The following is a 7,837-nucleotide window of genomic DNA, read 5'->3' on the forward strand; positions in this document are numbered from 1 at the left end:
GGAGGCTCCCCGTAGTCCCGTTCCTAATTCTTTCCAATTAATCTAAGTATGCAGATTACAGTCCTATTGAGTTACAGCATCGCTTTTCAGGGCCTCAAAAATCACACTTTCCTGAGACTTAAGCGTCTTTCAAATGCTGCTAACAAAAGAGGTGGCTCTCCAGGCCCAGGTAAAGCTGTGGGGAGAAAAACCTCTGTGGAGAGAGAGAGAGAGAGAGAGAGAGAGAGAGAGAGAAAGAGAAAGAGAATGCTAATTGTGCCAGGCACGCTGACAGATTTGACAGAAAGCGTCTTCATTGAGAAATTGCGATCTGAAGTTCCCCCTTGTTCCTTGGGAAACTGGAGGAGAGAGGCATGAGGGAGCCTGACAGGAAGTGAGGATTCGAGACTTCAAATACAAACATTATGAAAAACAAGCAACATCTGCAAACAGTAAGTACTTATTTATATTTTATGGAGTGTGTGCTTGGGATTCTGACAGCTTTTTAAACAGAGACCATATTAGGCCCATTCAGAGGCGAGAATGTCCCTTTTAAAAATGCATTACCCCGCTGCTCCGGCAGGTCGGCTGGGCTCTACTGGCCTCAGGTGAGCCCTGACCCCTCCCGACCTGGTCTAACAAAACACACATGCGGGTTTGCAATGGAACCGTTTACAGCTCCCCTCTCAAGGTCAGCCCAGGCGGGCGCTGGAGGGTTAGTATTCAGCAGGCTTCTCCCTCAGCTGACAGAGCTGCTTTGAACTTTTCCCTTTTGAACAAATAGGAAGGGAAACTGCAAGGAAACAAGTGCTGGAAATCAGAGAAAAGAGTGCGCAGCAAATAAATAAGCTGCAAATAAATAAATAAATAAATGGCCAGCCGCGTCCTCGGCACATAAAAGAGCACAACTCCTAGATTTGCTGTGTTGCCATGCAGTCTTCTTCTTTTTTTTTTTGGTGCATCGGAGACACTTTAAAATAAAAACAATAGAATAAAACCTGCGATCTTTTCCTTCCCTCTCCGAAGAATGAACCCTTTATTTCTGACAACAAATAAGAGACAGTTGGCAGGTATGGTGTGCTGTGCACCATGAAATATTTAGTAAGGCAATAACGACTCCCCGGACAGCTTAAGAAAACCACGGTTATATTCAGAGAGAAAGCCACGAACAAACAGAGGGGGGGCAATACAAAGAAAGATAAAGGAAGGTCTTTCATCAGGACTTCCTGTCCAATAATGCAGCCAGGCTTGATCCATATGTTTTGAGAAAAATCAAAGTGTCACAACTATCCAAAATGTCAATAGCTCCGGTAAGGAATATTGTCTAACATTTTCTATTACACCGTTCAAGAATTTGCCTCCCAGCGCAATTTGGAAGAAGAAAAAAAAACACACCTCTTTTTCTTTCGAAAACACTCAAAGAAACGATGGGGGAGGGGGGAGACAAAGAGCGGAACAAGGCGCATTTCAGTGCGGAGTGTAACACAATGACGCTCTGGGCTCCCAAATCATCCTGAAAGCCGATCCTCTGATGAAAGTGAGTGCTCCTCCACACCTCTCATATGTTCGCTCCTTTCTTTACAGACACTCTTGCAAAGGCACTTCCTGGACGGATGGATGTAACCGAGCAATCTCTGAGCAGCAGGAAACCCGAGAAGCCCAACTTTCAGCAGCCTTAATATTTGGATAATCCTGCATAATGACTTCAGGTTGAGTTTGGAAAGCTCCACTGGCTCCTCTACACACGAGGCGCCTGGACCACTGGGTAACTGGGTGACCTGCTTTAGAGGGGGGGAAAAAAGACCCCGTATGTAAACAAACAATTTACAGTTGTCTTGGAGATGTGTAAACAAAATCCACCACCCCCTTGCCTTGGGGATGGGCCCAGCAGTGTCTATCTCCTCGGGCAGGACTGGCTGTGGGGTGTCTCCTGGACTTGCCTCCTCAAACAATCTGGAAATTCTACAGGGAGAAATCACGCATGAGTAGCTGCCGTCTGGGCCTTGTGGAATCTTAGAATGAATCAGCCCTGCGACAATCAATATTACTGACAAATTAATCTCTGTGAATAAACTGTTGTTAGCTTCAAGGCTGTCCCAGTTCCTCCAAATAATTGTTCAAATGAAGTGGAGGCCTATGTGCCAGTTTCTTGGTATTTTTCTTGGTCCTCTCCCTGTGTGTGTGTGGGGGGGCTGTCAGATTGTCCAGAGGGATTCGGTTTCATGAAATAAAATCATATCGCTGCCCTGACCTTGCCCCTTTAATTACATCCCTGCCGGGGCTTTGTCTCCCCTTCAGAACCAACACCCCTGCCCAGTGCTGAGAAGATGCCCTAACTTATGCTGAGGGAAGGAGAAGGCAAGAGGAGAGCCAGTGGTGGACGTCTGAATTTCTGCCCAAACTCAGAGTTTGTCAGAAACAGTTTGGAAGCATGGCGTAAGCAACACACTCAGTGTCAAGGTTTTGAAATTCTAATTTGTTTTTCTTAAGGAATGGGAAGGGCACATACTACTTCTGTGACCTCCCCAAGATTCCTAAGTTTGGGGGAGGGCTCATATTCAGAGCTCAAATTGACCCAGTCTGCACCAGTATTAAATATCGGGACATCTTGTACCAGTTGGTCAATAGCCATTTCTCCTAAGTCTTCTGCTGCCTAGTGCCCTGACCTTTCCCCAGAACCTTCTCCCTCCCCCCAATGTAGCACCAATGGGGTTAACATCTGGCAAAGCAGATGGTCATCCAGCCCCATTGCTCACCATTGTTCAATATTTGGATACCACCCTAGTGGTCATCCATTCATTGCCAAGCTTGTGGTCATCCGGCCTGTCGGCCTGTCCGTGGTGGGGTTCTTATGGAGCTTCTTCAGGAGAGCAAGAAAGATAGCAGATGGGTAAGGCATTCTGAGCTCTCCCTGTCTTGGGACTGTGTTTCCCACAGACCTCACCTGAGACGTGGATGGAGGTGCCCGTGTCACTAAGGAACATCAGCGCAAACAGGCGAAACTCAGATGCCATTTTCCCAAGTCATGAGCAGTCAACAGCAGCGGAAATCAACAGTCACAAGGGTATAATTGTCATTAGTATGTAAATTTTAAAAGCTCCGTCAAAAATATCAATACTTCCCACTTAATTTATTACTATATCAAGATAGATGGCAGTGAAGCATAGCATTGATTTTCAGAGCCTGTAAAAAAAAAAAAACGAGGAAGAAAACAGTCAAAGACAACTTAACACAAAATGCCGTGTTTCAAAATTAATCATTGTGGTTTTTAAAAAACACACACTTAACAAAACACACTGTACCAAAGCCTGTGTGGTTCAATCTTATTTGATTGGCTTTTCTGAAAATGAAGAACTGGAATACCGTTTATGTAAAGAGCCCTCTCAGAATGGATTAGATGTAAAGATGGTTAGCATTTTTACTGTATCGACAGCAAACCATTAGGCAGCCACACTCCAGCCCTGCCACTGAGAGGAAATCGAATAGTTTCCTGACTGGACTGGGCAGCAGAACCTATCAGCTCCTGGTCCCTGGCCTGGTGACAGGGCTGTCACTGATTATCCTCTCCCTGCCTGGTATAATTACGCCCTCAGACTTACTAAAGTGCTAGTAGGAATAGTCATGACCACTGCACATACATAAGTACATTCGTCATGAAGTTTAAAACTGTTCTGGAGAGCCTGTAAACCTGGGAGTTGTGTTTGCGTCTGAAAGGACGCAGAGATGGGAGCATGATCATCCCCTGCATTGTTAAAGGATGGGTCACTTCTCTGCTTTTGACATTTTGAGATGTCTGCGTTTATACACCGGGAGAAGAGGGGTGCAAAGAAAAGATGGCGAGGGAACAAAAAGGAAAAGAAAACAAAACCTGCATATTTGTTCATTTGAGACACGTTCATTTTGGAAGTGTCTGTATCACCACACCACTTACTTTGTTTTGTTTTTTCAGGAACTGTGGCTTTGTATCTTTGAATGCTGTCCTGATTAAAGCAGGTAAACCTCTTTATTTTTTTATTTTTCTGTAACCTAGAGAAGGGATATGTCTCTTATATCTCCTGGAGAGCTGAGATTTCCAAAAGAGTAGGAATGCCCATGTTTTCAAGTAAAGATAAGGATATTATTTGTCTCTTATTTCCTGAATTCCAGGGCTCTATCTCTCCCTCTCCTCAACAAACTCTGTAAACTATGGATTATTGTCTCGGGTTTTATTATGGCACCTGGGGAGACTTATTTTTTATAGAGATGTTCCACCAATAATCAGGCTCCACGCCAGGAGCGGTACTTTACATTCATTAGACTAGAAATGTGCACCTCTTCGAAAAGCATTTTGTCGAGAGAACCCCCAACTCCAATAAGGGCTGTTCATCAGAGTGGCTGCTCTCAGGCAGGCATTTCTAATTTTTCAGGCTGCTTCAAGTGCAGTAAGCGGCAGCATGGTTCTCTTCCTCACTTTGCTTATGAAGTGGAACTGCGGTTCCAAATGCACATCAAGTTGCTAGCTGTCTGCTGGCTGTAATTGGATGTAATTCATTAGCTTTCATTTCAATAAAATCACAGGAAAACACAGGGATGTAAATGTGTCGACTAATTGCTTATGGAAATTCAGGTGCCGACTTGGTATAAATTTACCCCTTGCATGAAGAAGACACAGTTGTGTCATTATCATGGAATTTTATAACAATATGTAATTATAGAGGGAAGCAGGGGTAATTAGCAAGTCTTTCCACAAAGCAGGTAGCATTCTTGGTTAAATATTTACAGCTGCAAAAACAGCCGGTAATAACGAGAGGTTTTCTCAGCCACACGTTCCAGAGCATCCAACAAATGTTATGAAAAGTGGTCATTATCTGCCGGCTAGCTCTGCTTTGCCTTTGTCCCTTGTGAGAAATGCTTCTGTGTGGTTTGCAGGACGGGAATACGGGCTGATTCGGCAAGTGCCCTTTCAAGGGTGATGAAAACAAGTAACTAAGATCTCATCGTCCGTCCCTGCTAGAGAGAGGCGCAATTAGACCTGCGTTGCATATTTACAGATGACATCAGACAGGAGTCCTGTACAGAGAGAAAACGCTTTGCGTTTTTTCCCTTCTTTCTTTTCTGGTTCCCTTGTCTGTCCAAAGGGAACCCACCACCAACTGCCAAGATGCCGAAAGCCACAGGCTCGCAAACTCCACACTGCTCACCAGGGCTCAGCCTGACCTACAGCTGTTGCACAAAATAAAATCCACGCAGCCCCCACCCTGCTCAAAAAGCCTCTGTGATTCTTTATTACCCAGTGATATGCACTTTGACCCAACCTGAACAAAATTTAATATTTTCTCCCAAATATTTAAAAAATCCATTCTGGGGCCCGAGAGGAGTCAAGGAGTCTGCAAGCCGTAATTTGACATCTGAATTATTCTGAGGCTAATACGGAGAGCTATTCACAAGCTTATTTGGAGATGTGTCAATCAAGATATCGCTTGCACAGGGAAGATGGACCCCCGGCTTAAGATTGCAGATAGCTTTCAGGGAACCACAAAATAAAAGGAAGGCAAGCTCTGATGAGTATGTTACGTCTTCATTCTCGACGATGACTTTTTTTTTTTCTTGATAGAAAGTACAAACCTAGGAGAGCAGTGTCCCACGGATGTGCCTTTTCCCACACCTGTAAAAGCATTTTAACGTTTATTAAAAATGATAACCATAAACAACAAACATGGTGTCGCAACTCGCCTCTGTTAATTTCAATGCACTGATTAAGATTTTAAGCAACGCTCCTAAATTAGACTGTCAGGCCACCATCCTCCACACGGAGCTGAGGTTCTGATCTCGCACAGGCTTGTTTGAGCAGCAGCCTTTCTGAGTCAATGGCGAGCCCGGAGAGTGACGTGCAATGTTCTTCCATTAATTTCCGATGAGATGGGGGTGATTCAATTAGCCCCGATTGTCCACGAGATGTGGCCCAAAATAAAAATGGCCGGGCTCGGATAGCCTCCTCCCGAGGTAGTTCCCAGCTGACAAGTAACAATGTTAATTACCCATTGTTATGATCTGAAAGACACCGGAATTTTAATTATGTAAATTATGAGCCATTTTGTTCACATGAGCAAAAAATAAGCAGACATTGTTTTTCTGGGAGGAAACTGCAATCGCTGTTTGGAATCTCTGCGAACTTGACTGCAATGCATGTGATGTGTCAAAGAATCAACTCCCTCCGGGCCTGAGCAACCTGGGGATGACTTCTTTCTCAAGAGACAAAGACGAGGACGTTGTCTTTGACAGTGTGTTTCCCCAACGTCATTCTTGGGAGGCCCTGACAGCCAGTTCGCTTGGCCATGTCTGCTACTGCAGAGGGTGTCTGGAATGAACGGCTTTGGGGTAGGCAAACATACACCTCCAACTTCAATACCTGAGATGGCCAAACCATTACCAAACAGAAATGACATCAAGCGCCCTCAGTAAGATTCCAAAATAAGTTGGTGACATTGTCTGTTAACCACCAAAACTCTAGTTGGAAAAAAAAAATCAAATTCTCTTCAGAGCTGTGGAGAATTCCGGGATCTGCCCAGGAGAATTCTTTCTTCCAGACTAATGCTCCCCATGGCTGTTGGCCTTTATTCCTCATCGTCCCCTTCCTCATTAGGAGTCTGTCCGATGTCCAAAAGGTATATGGTACCCAAGGAGCGCATGTGGGTCTTTGTCGAGATCAAGTTGAACCTGACCTCAAGGGGAGATACTCCGGTCCTCCTGAGATTATATGATGGTGTATCTCAGTACCTTGGGAAAACTAATGGGTTAGGGGACGGTGAGAGACCATAAAACTCAGCTAAAAATGAATATAAAATTGTATTCTTATATTAAAATGAACATCATATTATTATATGTTAACAACTAGAATTTTAATTTATTAAAATGTTGAGATCAAACAGGGGACTTGACAAAAAACGTTTTCCTGGAGTATATCGCCTAATCCTTGCCCCCATTACACCCCAAACCCTGCCTGGGAGGCTGGATGAAGGGTGGGTCAAGTTTATCGTCCTTTGCTGAGTAATGTCAATGAGAAAGTTTGAAAAGGTCTGGTATGCCTTGGTCCTCAAAGAGTTTCCAATCTGGTGACTTTTTACTTTTTTCCTGCTTCCTATGATAAAAAAAAAAAAAAAAAAAAAAGCCCAGGTGTATCACAGAGGACCTGGCCCCACCATTGGGGTCATACTTAATGCAAAGTACGAAAGAATGAGGGGGAAGAGAAAGCTGGGGTTAGGGGGCGGTCAGGAAAGAAAGAAATGGTTGGCAGAGGGAACATGCTTCACAAATAGCTCACATCAACAGCCTGGAAAACAACTAGCCAAACTTTATCTGCAAGGCAAGGAAGCAGCCAGAGACGTCACCCAAAGACCAGTCCTGTTTTCAGTAGCATTTTGGCAAAGTTGAGAATAGACTGAATAAACATCTAAGAATAACTCATAAGCAAGCCTGCCACAAGATAATAAATGAAAGGAAGAAAAATGGAACATTTACTATGTGTTAAATTTATCTTTTCACCTGATCACCATCCCAAACCCATTTCCCAGATGAAAAAACTGAGGTTTAGGAGGCCTGAGCCATTTGCCTAAGCGACATAGTTCAAAAGTGCTGGGGCTTGTGTCCTTTTCCCTTGGCTACACTGCCTACCTTGAGGGTCATTCTGTATTCCAGGTACTTGGAATTTGGGCTGCCCATAGGTCTCACTTGGGCCAGAAGAATGAAAATGAGAAGATCTCAACTAAGAAAGGTATGTCATTGTTCCCCATTGCTGTGTCCTAACTGGGGTCGCTGTTTCCTGCTTGCCTGTCTCCTCCTTTCTTGTATTCATTTCCTCCCTCTCCATTGATCACTCCTT

The 7,837-nt window shown here is 44.2% G+C and overlaps 1 long non-coding RNA gene across 2 annotated transcripts; it reads left to right on the forward strand.

Annotated features, from left to right (window-relative positions):
* The first annotated feature begins 242 nt into the window (after positions 1–242).
* LOC141567513 (uncharacterized) lies at positions 243–5,807 on the forward strand. 2 transcript variants are annotated; one of them, XR_012490187.1, is made up of 6 exons: positions 243–431; positions 1,564–1,744; positions 2,278–2,439; positions 2,917–3,043; positions 3,929–3,972; positions 4,888–5,807. It is a non-coding gene; the product is annotated as an uncharacterized LOC141567513 (long non-coding RNA). The 2 variants fall into 2 exon arrangements; XR_012490186.1 differs by having other exon boundaries at positions 2,278–2,415.
* The last annotated feature ends 2,030 nt before the right edge of the window (positions 5,808–7,837 follow it).

Source organism: Rhinolophus sinicus, linkage group LG11, assembly GCF_036562045.2.
Source record: "Rhinolophus sinicus isolate RSC01 linkage group LG11, ASM3656204v1, whole genome shotgun sequence".
In the NCBI taxonomy this organism is placed as follows: domain Eukaryota; kingdom Metazoa; phylum Chordata; class Mammalia; order Chiroptera; family Rhinolophidae; genus Rhinolophus; species Rhinolophus sinicus.